Genomic DNA, 19011 nt, shown 5'->3' with positions numbered 1-19011 from the left:
CCTGCCTCACCCTTCCAAGTAGCTAGGATTATAGGCATGTGCCGCCACGTCCGGCTAATTTTGTATTTTTAGTAGAGACGGGATTTCTCCGTATTGGTCAGGCTGGTGTTGAACTCCTGACCTCAGGTGATCTGCCTGCCTTGGCCTCCCAAAGTACGGGGATTACAGGCATGAGCCACTGCGCCCAGCCTCACTTAGCATGTTTTAAAGGTGCGTCTGTTGTTGCATGTGTCGGAATTTCCTTCTTTTTTTTTTTTTTTTTTTTTGGTGACGGAGTCTCGCTCTATCGCCCAGGCTGGAGTGCAGTGGTGCAATCTCGGCTCACGGCTCCCGGCTTCATGCCATTCTTCCACCTCAGCCTCCCCAGCAGCTGGGACTGTAGGCACACGCCGCCACGCCAGGCTAATTTTTTGTATTTTTAGTAGAGACGGGATTTCACTGTGTTAGCCAGGATGGTCTCGATCTCCTGACCTTGTGAGCCACCCGCCTCAGCCTCCCAAAGTGCTGTGTGCACTATCACACCTGGCTAATTAAAATAAACATTTTTATAGAGACAGAGTCTTGCTATGGTGTCCAAGCTGGCCTTGAACTTTTGGGCTCAGGGGATACCCCTGCTTCAACCTCCCAAAGTATTAAGATTACAGGATTGAGCCCCCTTGTGCGACCTGATTTTTAAGCAATTAAAAAAATATATATAATATGCATACAGAAAGGGGCACAAATTGTAAATGTACAGCTTGATGCATGATCACAAAATGTATCCTCCGTGTTCCACTATCTTGCTCAAGAAGTAGAGAATTATGAGCACACCCCAGGAAACCTTGTGCCCTCTTCCAGTTTCACTCCTGCCTTCCTCCTCCTCCCCAGAGTCTTACAGTTTAGCACCATCGATTAGTTTCCCCTGTTTTTGTTTGTAATATTCCCTTGTTATCCTTTTAATGTCTATAGGGTCTGTGGTGATACGCTTTTTCCGTTCCTCATATTCGTAATTTGTGTTTTTTCTCTCTTTCTCTGTCACACACACCTTTTCAGTTAGTTTTGCTGAAGGTTTACCAATTTTATTAATCTTTTCAAAAAAATTTAACTTTCTCAGTTGTTTTCCATTTTGTTGATTTCTGCTCTTTATTTTCTTTCTTTTACTTAAAATTTTTTTTTTTTGTTTTTAGAGATGGGGTCTCGCTATGTTGCCCAGGATGGTCTCAAACTCCTGGCTTCAAGCGATCCTCCTGCCTTGGCCTCCCAAGGCGCTGGGATTATAGCATGAGCCACTTGCACCCAGCCTACTTTGGGTTTAATTTGTTCTTTTTTTCTGGCTTCTTAAAGTAGAAATTTAGATTGATTCCAAACCTTGGTTGTCCAACATAAGCATTTAAAGCTGTGTATTTCCTTCTAAACACTGTGTTAGCTCTGTCACATAAGTTTTCATGTGTCATTATCAAAGTGTTTGATTTCCAAATATTTGGGAATTCTAGATATCTTGGTTTCTAATTTAATTTCATTGTGGTCAGAGAACATCCTCTGTAAAATTTCAGTCTTCTGACATTTACTGAGACTAATTTTATGGCCCAGGATATAACCTGTCTTAGCGAATGTTCCATTTGTACTTCAAAAGAGTATGTGTTGTTGCATGTAGTTTTCTTTTTTTTTTTTTTTTTTTTTGAGACAGTCTTGCTCTGTGCCCCAGGCTGGAGTGCAGTGGCGTGATCTCGGCTCACTGCAAGCTCCGCCCCCCCCCGGGTTCACGCCATTCTCCTGCCTCAGCCTCCCGAGTAACTGGGACTACAGGCGCCCGCCACCTCGCCCGGCTAATTTTCTTGTATTTTTAGTAGAGACGGGGTTTCACCGTGTTAGCCAGGATGGTCTCGATCTCCTGACCTCGTGATCCGCCTGTCTCGGCCTCCCAAAGTGCTGGGATTACAGGCTTGAGCCACCGCGCCCGGCCTGCGTGTAGTTTTCTATAAATCAAGTTGTTTCATGCTTTTGTTTAACATCTTCTATATTCTTACTTTTTATTTTATTTTATTTTATTTTATTTTATTTTTTTGAGACCGAGTTTCGCTCTGTCGCCCAGGCTGGAGTGCAGTGGCCGGATCTCAGCTCACTACAAGCTCCGCCTCCTGGGTTCACGCCATTCTCCTGCCTCAGCCTCCCGAGTAGCTGGGACTACAGGCGCCCGCCACCTCGCCCGGCTAATTTTTTGTATTTTTTAGTAGAGACGGGGTTTCACCGTGTTAGCCAGCATGGTCTCGATCTCCTGACCTCGTGATCCGCCCATCTCGGCCTCCCAAAGTGCTGGGATTACAGGCTTGAGCCACCGCGCCCGGCCTACTTTTTATTTTTTACATATTTCATCTATAGCTTTGCTGAAGTTTTTTGGGGGGCGGTATCTCTCTTTTTTACTGAGAGTGATGCTGAAGATCAACAGCTATAATGATATATTTGTTTATTTTTTCCTTTAATTCTATCACTTCTTTTAGTCTTAAAAGCATTTATTCGGCTGGGCGCAGTGGCTCACACCTGTAATCCCAGCACTTTGGGAGGCTGAGCGGGTGAATCACAAGGTCAGGAGTTCAAGACCAGCCTGGGCCAAGATGATGAAACCCTGCCTCTACTAAAAATGCAAAAATTAGCTGGGCGTGGTGGCAGGTGCCTGTAATCCCAGCTACTTGGGAGGCTGAGGCAGGAGAATCGCTTGAACCTGGCGGGTGGAGGTTGCAGTGAGCCGAGATAGTGCCATTGCACTCCAGCCTGGGCGACAGAGTGAGACTAAGCATTTATTAGAAAGCAGGAAAGACTGAAAAAGAACAAGAGAACTAAGCATGTAACTCAAGAAGCCAGAGAACCAAAGTAATCCCACAGTACACAGAAGAGAATAATAAAAATAAAAACAAATTAAGAATGGAAATGATCAATAAAACCAAAAGCTAACTTTGAAAAATAGTATTGATCTAGGCACACTTCTGGTAAGACTAATGAAGAAAAAGAAAAGGTACAATATTTAGAAAATAAACAATATTTAGACTGAAAATATAACTATAAATATTCTGTCAGTTTTTGCCTCTTGTTTTATTTGTTTTTTGGAGACAAGATCTCTGTCACTCAGGCTGGAGTGCAGTGGCAATCATAGCTCACTGCAACCTCCGTCTCCCAGGCTCAAACTCTTCTCCCACCTGAGCCTCCTGAGTAGCTGGGACTGTGGGCGTGCGCCACCACGTCCAGCTGATTTTTTTTTTTTGGTAGAGATGGGGTTTCACCATGTTACCCAGGCTGGTCTTGAACTCCTGGGCTCAAGCAGTCTGCCCTTCTAGGCCTCCCAAAGTGCCGGGATTACAGGTGTGAGCCACTGTGCCTGGCTGGTTTTGTTTTTTGTTTTTTTTTTTGAGACGGAGTCTCACTCTGTTGCCCAGGCCTGGAGTGCAGTGGAGTGATCTCTGCTCACTACAAGCTCCACCTCCTGGGTTCACGCCATTCTCCTGCCTCAGCCTCCCAAGTAGGTGGGACTACAGGTGCCCACCACCATGCCCAGCTAATTTTTTTGTATTTTTTTTTTAGTAGAGATGGGGTTTCACCGTGTTAGCCAGGATGGTCTCAATCTCCTGACCTGGTGATATGCCTGCCTCGGCCTCCTAAAGTGCTGGGATTATAGGCGTGAGCCACGGTGCCTGGCCTGTTTTTTTGTTTTTTGTTTTTTGTTTTTTTTATAGTTTGTGTTTTTATGCTAAGATTCACCATGTTTTCATTCATTAGGCCTATCTTTTCCTCTAGATCCTAGAAGGTATTTGTAATAAAGACCGTATCTGCTAATTTAAATATCTGAGTCATCTTGGGGTCTGTTTTTATTTATTGCTTTTTCTGCATATTATAAGTCAGATTTTCCTGCATTTTTGCATGTTAAATAATTTTGATTGTATGCCAGACATGTGGGTGTTATATTGTAGGGATTCTCAAATCTCGTTATCTTTCTTTAAGTAAGTTTTCATTTTGTTTTGACAAATAGTTAGGTTACTGTAGTTACTTAAATTACTGTGAGTTATACTGGTTGCTAAGTTTGTTTGACCCTGCCAGGTTTGGTTTTATGCTTTGTTAGTATGGATTTATCCTCGGTCCAGACACCCGGCCCTTACAATAGAGGGTACTCTTTAGACTTAATGATTGGCCTTTTTGGGATCAAAACAAAATGACAAGTGCTCAGCAAAGTCTCTCCACCCTGGATGAAGTGGTACTTGAATGTTTTCCAGCACTGTGAAACCTCTGTGTCTGTGCAGTTCTCAGCCTCACAGCCACTGCTGTTTGCTAAACTTTATAGAATCTGGAAGCCATGGACCCATAGGATGCCTCCCACCATCTTCTGCCTACCTCTGTGTTCTGTTACCCCACCCCTGCCCTCATCTTCTCTCAGATTTCTTGCCATACAAATTCTACCTGCCTCAGCATCCTCAAATCCAAGTCTTTGCTTCCTCAGTTCACAGAAATGGCTGCTATCAGTTTAGGTTTCATCTCCCTGCACTGTGTTTGGGAAGGTGCCCCAGGCAGGAAGTTGGAGGCAACATGCAACTTACCTTACGTTTTTCTCTTTCCTCAAGGGTCACAGCCTATTGTCTAATGCCTGAAAACAGTCATCTCAAATATTTTCTTCAGTCGTACAATTGCTTAGGATGAAAGGATGTCTAATACCACTTTTACTGCATTATGGACAGAAGCAGAAGTACAATTCTGCATATTCTTTTTTTTTTTTTTTTTGAGACAGAGTCTCACTCTGTCTCCCAGGCTGGAGTGCAGTGGCATGATCTCGGCTCACTGCAACCTCCGCCTCCTGGGTTCAAGAGATTCTCCTGCCTCAGCCTCCTGTGTAGCTGGGACTACAGGCATGCGCCACCGTGCCAGGTTTTTTTTTTTTTTTTTGTATTTTTAATAGATAGGGTTTCATCATGTTGGCCAGACGGGTCTCGAACTTCTGACCTCAAGTGATCCACCTGTCTCAGCCCCCCAAAGTGCTGGGATTACAGGCGTGAGCTACGGCGCCCCGCCAGACTTTTTTTTAATTTTTTTTTGAGACGGAGTTTCGCCCTTGTTGCCCAGGCTGGAGTGCAATGGCGCAATCTTGGCTCACCTGCAACCTCCATCTCCTGGGTTCAAGTGATTCCCCTGCCTCAGCCTCCCCTTTAGCTAGGATTACGGGCATGTGCCACCATACGGAGCTCATTTTGTGTTTTTAGTAGAGATGGGGTTTCTCCATGTTGGTCAGGCTGGTCTCAAACTCCTGACCTCAGGTGATCTGCCTGCCTCAGCCTCCCAAAGTGCTGGGATTACAGGCGTGAGCCACCACGCTCAGCCTCTGGCCAGACTTTTAAATGTGAGCCTTGCAGGTAGTTGTGCAGTATTATCTCCCAGCCTTAATTTGCCCTTCTTTGATGACTCATGAGGGTAAGCACTTTTTCATATGTTTACTGGCCATTTGGAATATCTGTGTACCTATGTATCTCTTGCTAGTTCACCTCTTTTGTCCATTTTTCTATTTATGTTTGTTCCTCATTGGTTTTTAGGAGTTATTTATATATTCTCTCCTTTTTTTTCTTCTTTCTTTGAGGCAGAGTCTCATTCCGTTGCCCAGGCTGGAGTGCAGTGGCATAGTCTCAGCTCACTGCAACCTTGACCTCCTGGGCTCAAGCAGTCCTCCAACTTCATCCTCCTGTGTAGCTGGGACTGTAGGTGTGCGCCACCACTTCTGGTTAATTTTGGTATTTTTTTGTAGAGTTGGGGTTTTACCGTGTCACCCAGGCTGTTCTCGAACTCCTGAGCTCAAACCATCGGCCCACCTTGGCCTCCCAAAGTGCTGGGATTATAGGCATGAGCTGCTACCCTGTGCCTACCCTGTGTTCTCTCAATACAGGTCCTTCATTGAATGTATTTATTATGACTATCTTCTTACACTTTGTGGTTCGCCTTTTCACTCTATTTATATAGTTATAGCCTTTGTGCTTTTTCACTCTCTTTTTTTTTTTTTTTTTTTTTTTTTTTTTGAGACGGGGTCTTGCTGTGTCACTCAGGCTGGATTACAGTGGTGGGATCTCGGCTCACTGCAACCTCCGCCTCCCGGGTTCAAGAGATTCTCCTGCCTCAGTCCGCTGAGTAGCTGGGATTACAGGTGCCCGCCACCACGCCCAGCTAGCTTTTGTATTTTTAGTAGAGAAGGGATTTCACCATGTTGGCCAGGCTGGTTTTGAACTCCTAACCTCAGGTGATTCGCCCACCTTGGCCTCCCAAAATGCTGGGATTACAGACATGAGCCACTGCGCCGGGCCGCTTTCTCACTCTCTTAGTGGTGTCTTTGATAAATCTTAATTTTGACTTAGTCTAATTTAATCTTTTATGGTTAGTACTTTTTTTGTGGTCTGTGTAAGAAATCTTTGTGTCTACCCTAAGGTCACAAAGAAGTTTCACTCTTTTACATCTTATGTTTATAGTTCGCCTGGAATTGTTTTTTCTGTGATGGGTGAAGGTTCATTTTTTCCTTCATATTGACCTAGCTCTTTAATTGAAAAGAACATCTGCTGCTGTGTAAATCAGGTATACATGTAGGTGTAGATCTGCCGGGGAAGTCCTTACCGTTAATTTGTTGCCTTTGTCTGTCCTTGCACCAGTATTACAATGTATTACTGAGCTTTAAAATCAATTTTAATGCCTGCTAGAATAGGCCTCCTATTTTGTTCTTCAATATTGTCTTGGCTTGGCCGGGCGCGGTGGCTCAAGCCTGTAATCCCAGCACTTTGGGAGGCCGAGGCGGGCGGATCACAAGGTCAGGAGATCGAGACCACAGTGAAACCCCGTCTCTACTAAAAATACAAAAAAAAAATTAGCCGGGCGCGGTGGCGGGCGCCTGTAGTCCCAGCTACTCAGGAGGCTGAGGCAGGAGAATGGCGGGAACCCGGGAGGCGGAGCTTGCAGTGAGCCGAGAGCGCGCCACTGCACTCCAGCCTGGGCAACAGCGTGAGACTCCGTCTCAAAAAAAAAAAAAAAAAAATATTGTCTTGGCTTGCTCCTTTGTATTCCATATACATTTTTTTTTTTTTTTTTTTTTTTGAGACGGAGTCTCGCTGTGTCTCCCAGGCTGGAGTGCAGTGGCGTGACCTCGGCTCACTGCAAGCTCCGCCTCCCGGGTTCACGCCATTCTCCCGCCTCAGCCTCCCAAGTAGCTGAGACTACAGGCGCCCGCCACCACGCCCGGCTAGTTTTTTGTATTTTTAGTAGAGATGGGGTTTCACCATGTTAGCCAGGATAGTCTCGATCTCCTGACCTTGTGATCCACCCGCCTCGGCCTCCCAAAGTGCTGGGATTACAGGCTTGAGCCACCGCGCCCGGCCTCCATATACATTTTAGAGTGGGTTTTATCAGCTTCCATACCCAATCAGAAATACCCTTAAGGATTTTCTTCTCTGATTGCACTAAATCTACAGGTTTCTTTGATCCTAGAAATGAATAATAGAATATAAAAAATTCTTACTGATGAAAGAATGCCATTTCGGGAGACTTTTTTTTTTTTCTGTTAATGATAAAGGCTAAATGATTGCTGTCAACTGTTTCAGATTTTCAACTTTCAAAATACCTGCTGCTTCTTTCCAATTTGCCTTTCTCTGTTCTTTTTTTTTTTTTTCCCAATTGTTCTTTGACACTCAGTACTTGTCCGTTGATAGTGGAGACCATGTTTATACATTTTTATGGATCGAACAGTATTTTTTTTTTAACAGACTAGCTACTCAGTGAATACGCAGTTGAATCTATTTGTTTGGCAGGTTCAGGCGTTGAACAAGTACTCGGTGCCTGTTCTGTATCAGGTACTGTGTCAGTCTGGTGTAATAGAGCCAGGAACAACATAGCCAACAAAAGGCTCTTTGTGTTAATTTATATTCCTGAGGACCACCATTGGCCATCTGCTTGGAAGAATGGTTATGGCTTGAATAAACAGTGTAAAGTGGGTCCAGGGAACCGGCTGAGGGAAGGGGACATTTACTCAACCTGATCTTCTTTGTTAAGCAGTAGAGAGACCCCTGGTGGAGCTAGCAGTGCCCTTTATCTATAATAGCTTGGTTTTCATCTTTTTTTATGTCAGTGGCTGCTTGTGACCTCTCCCCAAATCTGGTGGACTCATTTTCTCTGTGTATTTAATTTTTCTCCTGGAAGTGACTAACAGCTGCTTCTTAAGTCCTCATTCCTTTCTCCAGGTTTCCGATGCTGCCATAATTTGTTCTGTCCACTTGGGATGCTGCTGTAGTGGGAATATTGTTCCTGTTACCATCTTCAGGTTACGAACCTTTTCCCCAGCTTGTGGTCAAATCCCAGGGGTCTGATGGATCCCACTCATTTTAGGATGTGTTATGCGAAGCTAACATTACAGGCACAGGTGGGGTGTGTGTGTGTGTGTGTATGTGTGTGTGTGTGTTTGTTTTTTTTTTTTACTGTGTCCATCTGTTCTTAGAGGAGCAAAGGCTAGCATGATCTTTAAACTCCTCCTTTAAGAGTACTGAATTTCTGCCAGGAGCGTGACTTGTTCCTCAAGTGTCACTAGGTTAATTGGTATTAGCAATGAGGGATGAAATTGGGAAATCTTAAAAAGTAGAGAATTCCTTCAGATTTCATTCTTGAGAGGTAGAAAACAAGAAATAGAGAAATAGAATTGCTAAACAGAGAAGGGGAGTGTTTTTTAATAGAGATATTTTTATATGAGAATAAGAGGATGGGGCCGTAATCTGAGGATGCCTGTCTTGGTTGCTCTTTGGCTTAGTTGGGTCTTGGGTTGGTTTACTTCCTGTACAGATCATGAGTTACTAGGGGCTGAATTTACAGTAATATCTAAACTGATTGGAACCTTCACTTGAATAGAGTTTAGTTTTGGCATATTCACTTTTAGAGAAAGGAAGGCAGCCAACCCAGTATGAAGAGTTTAGTCAAAACAAACATCCCAGATTTGCCCTGGTAGTGAATAGATTCAGCATAAATGTTTGCAGTTTCTACTTCTTCAGTATCATATAGTAATTTATTGTTTTATTGATGATTCTGCAGCATCCTAGGTTGCAAAGAGTGTCTCTTGTGGATGTGTAAAGTTAAAAAAATTTTCTTTTCTTGTAGCAGGGTCTCAGTATTGCTCAGGATGATCTTGAATTCCTGGGCTTAGGTGATTCTCCTGCCTCTGCCTCCCAGGTAGCTGTGAGTACAGGCATGCACCACTGTGCCTGGCTGTAAAGCACTTTCATATACTTTTTTGGGGAGGTCTATGGTATAGGTCGGATAGTCATTATTCCTTCCTTTCAGTAGGAAAACTTGTGCTTCAGGGTAGTAGTGTTTTTAGGGTTACATTGCTGAATAGTTTTAGAACTGTGGTTGAAATCAAGTGTCTCTTGACAGCTTGAGTGTTTTTCAGTTGGAAACATTACTTTTTGAAGATAGACTGTATCAAAAAGTGAAAACATTACTTTTTGAAGATGCAGTTTGGAAACATTTGCATCATTGAAATGAGTGGGGTCTAGTTTTAGAATTTAATCAAAGTTTTAATTTTTTCACAATTTTGAGGTTTTTAATACTCAATTGAGTATTCTTATTCTTTTTTTTTTTTGAGACAGAGTCTCACTGTGTCACCCAGGCTGGAGTGCAGTGGCACGATCTTGGCTCACTTCAATCTCTGTCTGCCAGGTTCGAGCAATTCTCCTGCCTCAGCCTCCTGAGTAATGGGATCACAGGCGTATGCCACCAAGCCTGGCTAATTTTTGTATTTTTAGTAGAAACAGAGTTTAGCCATATTGGCTATGTTGGTCTTGAACTCCTGGCCTCAAGTGATCTACCCGCCTCAGCCTCCCAAAGTGCTGCGATTACAGGTGTGAGCCACTGCGCCCAGCCTCTATTGAATATTCTTACCCTTTGGTAGTTGGGTGTTTTGGTGTGTAACAAACATACTTTATGTATGCTCTTATGATTTATAATTTTATACTGTTATGAAATTTTATAATTATAAAATTATTTATAATTTTTAAAAATCTATATATTGTCCTACAAGCTTTGTGGCAGTTTTAAGATTTATTTTAAAATTAAATTGAACATTTTTTTGTTTTGTTTTTTTGAGATACAGCCTTGCTCTGTTGCCCAGGCTAGAGTGCAATGGCGCGATCTCGGCTTACCGCAACCTCTGCCACCTGGGTTCAAGCGGTTCTCCTGCCTCAGCCATTCGAGTAGGTGGGATTACAGGCATCCAACACCACATCTGGCTAGGTTTCGTATTTTTAGTAGAGACCGGGTTTCACCATGTTGGCCAGGCTGGTTTTGAACTCCTGACCTCAGGTGATCCGCCTGTCTTGGCCTCCCAAGGTGCTGGGATTACAGGTGTGAGTCACTGTGCTCGGCCTAAATTGAACACTTTTGAATAGATAATACATTTTCTAATTTAAACTACAAAACTACAGTACAAATGTGCATTTTCCGAAGCTTGCTTACATCTCTGCCACTCTATCCTTTTCCTTCTCCTACTCCTCTGGAAAGCATTTTTTGTATATATATATATTTTTTATCCTTCCAGTGCTCTTTTTTGCAAATACAAGCAAATATATATTTATTACACAAAAGATAGCATACAGTGTATACTGTTTTGTACCTTCTTTTTTGTTTTTCCCTTAATAGATCCTCAGGATCTCCCCATATTGGAATATGTATATCTTCCTTCTTTTTATGGCTGCATTGAATTCCACTATCTTAGAAGTATCATTGGTTTTCCAACCAGCTCCCTTTCTGGAGTTTTGGAGTGTTTGCAGTCTTTAGCTATTATAAACAGTGCTTCAGGGATAACCTTATAGCTGTGGGAGAGATTCCTAAAAGTCAGGGCACTGGGCTAAAGGATACCTGCATTTGTCATTTCTGTTAGCAGATGGATTCTACTTAGTAGGTAGCTACCATTTTGTGTATGTCTGTGTGTATATATATGTATATGTATATGTGTGTGTGCACGCATATATATATATATATATATTTTTTTTTTTTTTTAAGAAGGGTCTGGCTCTGTTACATAGGCTGGAGTGTAGTGGCATGACCTCGGCTCACTGTGGTCTCAGTCCTCAGGGCTTAAGTGATACTCCTGCCTCAGCCTCTCTAGTAGCTGGAATTATAGATGTATGCCACTATGCCTGGCTGTTTATTGTATTTTTTGTAGAGATGGGGTTTTGCCATGTTGTCCAGGCTGGTCTTAAACTCCTGGATTTAAGTGCTTCCTCGGCCTTCCAGAGTGCTGGGATAATAAGCATGAGCCACCACACCTGGCCTGTGTTAATATAGCGTAATAGAGATCTATATTGGTAGATATTTCCACATTTTCTTCCATAGACATTATTCTAGTTTACAGTCCCACCGCTGGTGATACAGAGGGTGCCTTCATCCCCACAGCCTAGCTAAGGGAGTGTATTGTCAAACTTTGGGACTTTTTCCAATCTGATATGTGAGAAATAGTATTTTAGTATGGTTTTAAAGGGTAGCTTCCCTGTGAGTGCGGTTGAACATTCTTTTTTGTTGTTGTTTTTTGAGACGGAGTTTCGCTCTTATTGCCCGGGCTGGAGTGCAGTGGTGTGATCTCAGCCCACCACAATCTCAGCCTCCCGGGTTCAAGCAATTCTTCTGCCTCAGCCTCCCAAGTAGCTGGGATTACAGGCATGCGCCACCACACCTGGCTAATTTTGTATTTTTAGTAGAGGCGGGGTTTCTCCATGTTGGCCAGGCTGGTCTCAAACTCCCGACCTCGGGTGATCCACCCACCTCAGCCTCCCAAAGTGCTGGGATTACACGTGTGAGCCACTGTGCCTGACCAGTTGAATGTTTTTAACGTGTTTAAGGGAGACATATACTTATCTTTCTGTGAACCATCTCACCAGGTTCTTTGTGTGCTAGATATTTAAACAGGAAACTATGTAGGGCCTAGTTGGTTGCCTACATAGAATCCACTACCCTGTCTATGCCCCTTCACTGCCCAAACATGTCACAAGGAGCTGCCCTATCCCCAGCTCCAGAGGGCCTGCTGAGTAGGTGCTTTTCAGCCCTGCTTGTATAATAGAATCTCCTCAGGAGCTTGAAAAGACTGTTTCCAGGTCTACCCCCAGGGATCAATTTAATTGGTCTGGGGAGAGGACTGAATATCAGTTTTTTGTTTTTAGTTTTTTAATAAGGAGAGACTTTATTGAAAAGGATTTTTCTTTTTTTTTGAGATGGAGTCTCGCTCTGTCACCCAGGCTGGAGTGCAGTGGCACCATCTCTGCTCACTGCAAGCTCTGCCTCCCGGGTTCACGCCCTTCTCCTGCCTCAGCCTCCCGAGTAGCTGGGACTACAGGCGCCGCCACCACGCCCGGCTAGTTTTAAAAATTTTTAATAGAGACGGGGTTTCACCATGTTAGCCAGGATGGTCTCAATCTCCTGACCTCATGATCCGCTCACCTCGGCCTCCCAAAGTGCTGGGATTACAGGCGTGAGCCACCGCACCCGGCCCGAAAAGGACTTTTCAAGGGGGAGAAAGGACTGTTGAAATAGGGAAGACACTCTGACCATAAGGAGGTGTGCAAGCATCTTCTTTTTCAAAAAATGTTTTCCATTTTAAAAGTCTTTAAAATTTTTATTTTATTTATTTATTTATTTTGAGATGAGTCTCACTTGGTCTCCCAGGCTGGAGTGCAGTGGCATCATCTCAGCTCACTGCAATCTCTGCCTCTGGAGTTCAAGTGATTCTCCTGCCTCAGCCTCCCAAGTAGCTGGGACTACAGGTGTATGCCACCACACCCAGCTAATTTTTGTATTTTTTGTAGAGACGGGGTTTCACCATGTTGGCCAGGCTGGTGTCGAACTCCTGACCTGAGATGATCCACCTGCCTCAGCCTCCCAAAGTGCTGATATTACAGATGTGAGCCACCGCGCCCAGCCACCTGGACATGTTTAAAGAACCCAGTACCTCAGGTTTAAGGAGCTTTTATGTTTGGTCCAGACTATGTTTCAGGGAAGCCACAAGGCAGAGTTTAAAGCCTGCTGAGCACCAAGCTGGTTCTTGGTGCTAGCATGACTGAGACTAGTGAAAAAGTCATGTTGAGGCATTCGCTCAGTTCCAGTGTCTTCCTTTACATCTGCTTGTGCCTACTGTTTGCTGCCTTTGCCAGTGTATTAAAACAGCCTCTGTCTCAGAACAGTGTCTTTTTTTTTTTTTTTGAGACGGAGTCTCACTCTGTTGCCAGAGTACAGTGGCGCAATCTCGGCTCACTGCAACCTTCACCTCCCAGGTTCAAGAGATTCTCCTGCCTCAGCCTACTGAGTAGCTGGGATTACAGACGTGTGCCACCACACCCAGCTAATTTTTTGCATTTTTAGTAGAGATGAGATTTCACCATATTGGTCAGGCTGGTGTCAAATTCCTGACCTCGTGATCTGCCCGCCTCCGCCTCCCAAAGTGCTGGGATTACAGGCATGAGCCACTGCAGTGTCCTTTCTTGAGGAATGGTGGTCTGTTAGGAGGAAAGCAAAAAGATAAGACCCAAGGCAAAGGAAATCGTAGTCTCAATGCAAAGATACAATCAGAACATTGCATAAGGGGGAAAGAAATGTCATGCTAGTGTTTGTATTTTAATTTCCTTTCCTTATTTAGATGAATAGTAATAACAAGTAACTTGGGTTGAATGCTTACTAAGTTCCAGGCAGTAGTCGAATAACTTTTGCTATTTAATATTCAGAACAATAGGGAAGAAATGAAAAGTAAGAACTTACTAGCACATCCAGAGTGTTTATATTTCTTGAAAAGCTCATTAGACGTGGTTGGTGGAATGAGACAGTTTGTGTGCATGAACAAGAATACGCAAAAATATTAAAACATGATATGAGAGATGGTAATATAGCAGGTCCCCAGATAATGGCCTTGTGTTCACTGTTGTTTCATTATCATGTTGATGAGGAAAAAAAAAAAAATCAGTTCCCTACTGGAGCTCCTGTCTGTTTGGAATTTACACATTCTTCCATGTCCTTGTGGAACTTAACTCTTGTTTATATGAATTACCTTGCTGATTGATGGACCAATCATGGAAAATTGGTATTGTTATATGTCATTTTGCTCAAAGCCCCAGTTTCCAAGAACCTATCATGACATTAAGTGAGAACTTACTGTAGTTACTCCCTCCTCATTCAAAACAAAATTATTGTTTAGTGAATATAATATAAGGAGAAAAAAATTTTTCCCTCATGTGTACCCTTCTGTGTGATAGGTGTCTTTTTCTTTTGAGACAGGGCCTTGCCCTGTCCCTCAGGCTGGAGGGCAGTGGCACAATCTTGATTCACTGCAACCTCCACCTCCCTCATTCAAACAATTCTCCTGTCTCAGCCTCCTGAGTAGCTGGGACTACAGGTGCGTGGCAGCATGCCTGGCTAATTTTTGTATTCTTTTTAGTAGAGACGTGGTTTCACTATGTTGGCCAGGCTGGTCTTGGACTCCTGACCTCAAGTGATCCACCTGCCTCAGCCTCCAAAGTGCTGGGATTACAGGCATGAAACACTGTGCCTGGCCCGATAAGTATCTTTTTAGGCAAGCAGTGCTTATGTTGTTTGTTAGTGGTAAGCTGCCTTTGTAGCTCTTGTGTTACCTTGACTGACACATGATGTGATGTTTAGTTAGTAGCATCCTCCTCAGCACTGTCTTATTCACAGTCATTGTCAATCTAAATGCATAGTGCTTCCCGATTTTTTTTTTTTTTTTTTGAAGGCTTTTAAAAAAAGTTTAATTGAGATATGGTTACAATGGAGAAAAGCCTTCAGGAAATATAAAAATAAAAAAATTTTTAAGCTTTATTATAAAAACAACACACATTTTTGTAAATTATTCAATCAAGGAAAATTGATTCAGAAAGCCATTTGAATTCAATCAGCGTGATCAATGATAGTTTAACCCCTATTCGAATGAAAAGTAATCCTCTCCTAGTCAAAGTAAGAAAGATGTAGGTACCCTAAGACCATTTTCAGGGTGCATTTGGGTTATATTACTTCCACATCAGGAACTGCTAATTACTGTATGGATTTTATAAGTTGATCCAACCGTGGTATGACTTCTGTGGGTGCTGGTAAGTCCACATTGCTTTGTAATAATGTATAATCATGGCTTGGTGCGGTGGCTCATGCTGCAATTTCAGCAGTTTGGGAGGCTGAGGTGAGAAGATTGCTTGAGCCCAGGAGTTTGAGACCAGCCTCTAACATAGGGAGACCTCAACATAGGGAGACCCCATCTCTACAGAAAATAAAAAATAACAATAAAAAATGTGTAATCACAGTATTAAAGTGAATCAGAAGAGTTACTAAGTTATGATCCTTTAATTGAATCAAAGTTTTTTGTTTAAATTGGCTTGCTGAGGAGTGTCCAGTAAATTAATAATGAATTTTGTAATTAATATTATGTTAATATTAATTGTTGTTTTAATCAGGTTACTGCCCTGCATGCCAATTTCCACTGAAGTGGGAATGTTTCACAGTGACTCAGTGGCCAATTAGCAATGCTCAGATTCGCCATTTATTGAGAGATTCACATACACACAATCAATCAATTAAACATTCACAATGTGGTTATTAAAGGCACTAATAAGGGGGACAATAAACCACAGGGCTGGCTCAGAAGTTCGGAGCACTGATGGACCCTCAAGTGGGTTGGAAGTCCCTTGGATGCTGGTAAGTGAGGAGTGGCTGTTCCTCTCCAAGAGAGCCCCTGGGCGGCAATTGTCATGCTAGGAGGAGGCTTCAGAGTTCTCATGGACCAAGATTCCAAAAGTGCCCCAGACATCATCAGCTCCTTGCTGTGTGTATGATTCTCCACAGGTCTGCCCAGTGTCATGGTCTCAGTCAGCTCTTCACTCCATTTTCCATTGGTGGTGGTCCTGTGACACAGCAGGTGTTGTTATCTCACCACCTTATTCTGTTAGACATACGTTTATCACTTTGAAGAAAAACAATTTTACTGCGATCTCAGTTGCCAGTCTAGTACACATGTGCTTATCATTGTTTGTTTGCTTTTCTTTTGAGACAAGGTCTTGCTCTGTCACCCAGGCTGAATTGCAGTGGCACGATCATGGCTCACTTCAGCCCCTAACTCCTAGGCTCAAGGGATCCTCCCACCTCAGTCACTTGAGTAGGTGGGACTACAGGTGTGCACCACCCCACACTCAATTTTTTTTTTTTTCTGTAGAGAAGGGTCTCACTATGTTGAACTCCTGGTGGCCTCAAGGGATCCTCCCACCTCGGCCTTGCAAAGTATTGGAATTACAGGTGTGAGCCACTGCACCTGGCCTTTGCTTATCACTGTGAGGGGTAAACAGTTGCACGGTGGGCTTAATGCTACCTAACACGAGTGACTCCATGTTGAGACAGTTCCGTGTTGAGACAGTGGATCACAAATGATTATTACATAGCAATGAACGGCCACAGGTACATAGGCTAAGGCGCAACGTCCCTGCTCCTGGGTTATCCTTTAGTCAAAGGGCTGGAAGGGTCCTGGAGGTTTGCCACTTCTCCGTGTTGAGGTACAGAGTTCCTAGACTAAGGGACTGGCTGCATTGTTATGTGTGAGTGCTAGTCATGGCTACCTGGCACCCACAAATGCTACAGCAGACCCATGGTCGAGGGAGAGGAGCAGGAATACCAGTTACCATGCTGGAGTAACAGTTACCGCACTGATACACCAGTTACCATGCTGGAATAACAGTTACCATACTGGTGTACCAGTTACTTACCATGCTGGAGTAACAGTTACTGCATTGATATACCAGTTACCATGCCAGAGTGACTGGTTTTTACCAAGGTCTTGGTTTTGACCAAGACCTTTGGGTTGTACAGAAAGGGCGAGACCATGCCTGTCCTCAGGCTTTTCCAATCTAGTATAGAGAAAAACAGGAGCAAGATAAGAACAATGTACTGAAAAGGAAGTTGGATGAGGGCCTGGAAAAAGGGGTGAAGTGAGCTGGTTGGGATTGGTGAGTGCTACAGCTCCCTGCCCGTTGACAAATCAGTGCCGTGGTGGCTGTGGTGTCCCTGGCCCAGACCCTCTCAGGCAGGGCCTGGGTGCCCTTTACAGAGCAGTTGTGAAGAGAAAGGAACCTAGCCATGTGACCTTTTGTTCCACAGACCTAGTCCTTTGCTGTGGTGCGAGACTCAGTCGTCAGCCCACTGAGTCATGTATGTTCTCTGGTTGCCCCTGGTTTTGGCTGAACTCAAAGGGTGGCTATTTGTGAGTATTGGTACTTTTTGCCACTTGTGTGCCCTAACTGTGGTGGATGCCATTTTGGGGATTATGCTCAGCAGTGAGTCACATAAGATGCACACGTAGCTTTTCGGTGATTAATCCAGGACAATGCCTTTACTGACATACTTCTGAGATGTACTGATGATGACTACATTTAAAGCTTTTTCTCCATTGGCTAGCAGTTGAGACCCATTTCGACAAAAGCACTTCCATCTGTCCTGAAGTGCATTGGGAAAACTAGAGGGCATTACTAGATTTACAGATGGTGGGCTGTGCTTTAATAACCCATCTTAGCCAGACGCCAGGTTTCGTCATATATTCCGTACCTGTTATTGCTGCCATTGAGGACTTTCTCTGTGTTAGGCACTATGTAGTTTTCTTGACTTTTTTTTTTTTTAAAAGTTACCAAATTATGCTTTTGGTAACTTTGGTAATTTGGTAAACTTGGTAATTTGGTAAATTTGGTAATAAAGAGCCTTTATTCTAAAGTGCAAATCTAAGTTTGGGGTTCAGTAGCTCAAAAATCTCTGGTGGTTCCCATTATATAGAGTAACAGTCTTCATTTTAAAAAAGTTCATGTACCCTTATTAGAATTTTGTGAGCAAAGAAACAAATATGTGTGTATCATATATATTTTTATATGTATATCAGATGTATGTACATTACTATATGCTATTAAGATACTTTATATTATATAATATATACTCTATATTATAATACTGTATATTATAAAGCATTCATAAAATGAAAATGAAGAAGATGAAACAAATTGCATTGCAAATATTTAAAACTTTTAAAAATGTGTTAGTGGTAGAAAATTTTTTTGTTTCTAAAAAATTATTAATGAGCAATAGGACTGATTTTGCTTCACCTTTTTTTTTAAATCTTGATTTAGCATTTGTCATACAGCTATTTTAACATCTTACGCTAAAGTTTATTATTATTTTTTTTTTTTGGAGACAGAGTTTTCCTCTTGTCGCCCAGGCTGGAGTGCAGTGGCGCGATATTGGCTCATTGCAATCTCCATCTCCTGGGTTTAAGCGATTCTCCTGCCACAGCCTCCCAAGTAGCTGGGATTACAGGCGTGCACCACCATGCCTAGTTAATTTTTGTATTTTTAGTAGAGATGGGGTTTCGCCATGTTAGCCAGGCTGGTCTTGAACTCGTGACCTCAGGCGATCCACCCGTCTCGGCCTCCCAAAGAGCTGGGATTACAGGTGTGAGCCATCGCACCCAGCCTAGTTTATTCTTTTACGGTGCTTAGGGCAGGTAGCCTCTAAGATGACCCCCAGTGATTCCCCACCTCCTGGTATTCCTGGCTCTTTTGCAAATGTCAATTCTAATTTGGTCATAAGGTCTCTCTCTTGAGAGTGGCTATAGATTCTAGCCCTGCCCAGGAAAATAAGTTAGGTTCGAATGTGTTGGTCAGGTGAGACACAGGGCAGCACAGCAAGACACATGAAATAAAAGAAGTATTTTTATTACTTACTGATCCCAGAGAGGAGAGAGAGAGAGCCCTGGGCCAAAACCTTTATTGGGAGTCCAGGGAGTTTCCCAAGTGGGTTTCCTAGGGCTACTATGTTACCCAAGCTGATAGTTCTAATTGGTGGGTTTAAAGGGAGCGGGCACAAGCTCTGTGGGGGTCACGCTGTGAATGAGACATGGTCACTGTAGCATATTCATCTAGTACTTGTGGGGTTGGGGAACAAGAGGGGTGAGCCACATGGGTCGTATGTAGC

The 19011-nt window shown here is 43.3% G+C and overlaps 1 protein-coding gene and 2 long non-coding RNA genes across 3 annotated transcripts in view; 2 read left to right on the top strand and 1 right to left on the bottom strand.

Annotated features, from left to right (window-relative positions):
* The window catches only part of ABL1 (ABL proto-oncogene 1, non-receptor tyrosine kinase), a 185216-nt gene that overhangs the window by 13125 nt on the left and 153080 nt on the right, over nt 1-19011 (top strand). The gene's annotated exons all lie outside the window — the stretch shown is intronic.
* Nucleotides 144-2892, bottom strand: LOC144335020 (uncharacterized). Its single transcript, XR_013405400.1, has 2 exons — nt 2743-2892; nt 144-1673 (listed from the first exon to the last, which is right to left on the bottom strand). It is a non-coding gene; the product is annotated as an uncharacterized LOC144335020 (long non-coding RNA).
* LOC144335038 (uncharacterized) lies at nt 1235-2892 on the top strand. Its single transcript, XR_013405418.1, has 2 exons — nt 1235-1665; nt 2732-2892. It is a non-coding gene; the product is annotated as an uncharacterized LOC144335038 (long non-coding RNA).

Source organism: Macaca mulatta, chromosome 15 (assembly GCF_049350105.2).
Source record: "Macaca mulatta isolate MMU2019108-1 chromosome 15, T2T-MMU8v2.0, whole genome shotgun sequence".
NCBI lineage: Eukaryota > Metazoa > Chordata > Mammalia > Primates > Cercopithecidae > Macaca > Macaca mulatta.
The sequence above is the reverse complement of the archived record's forward strand: the minus strand, read 5'-3'. Positions and strand labels throughout refer to the sequence as shown.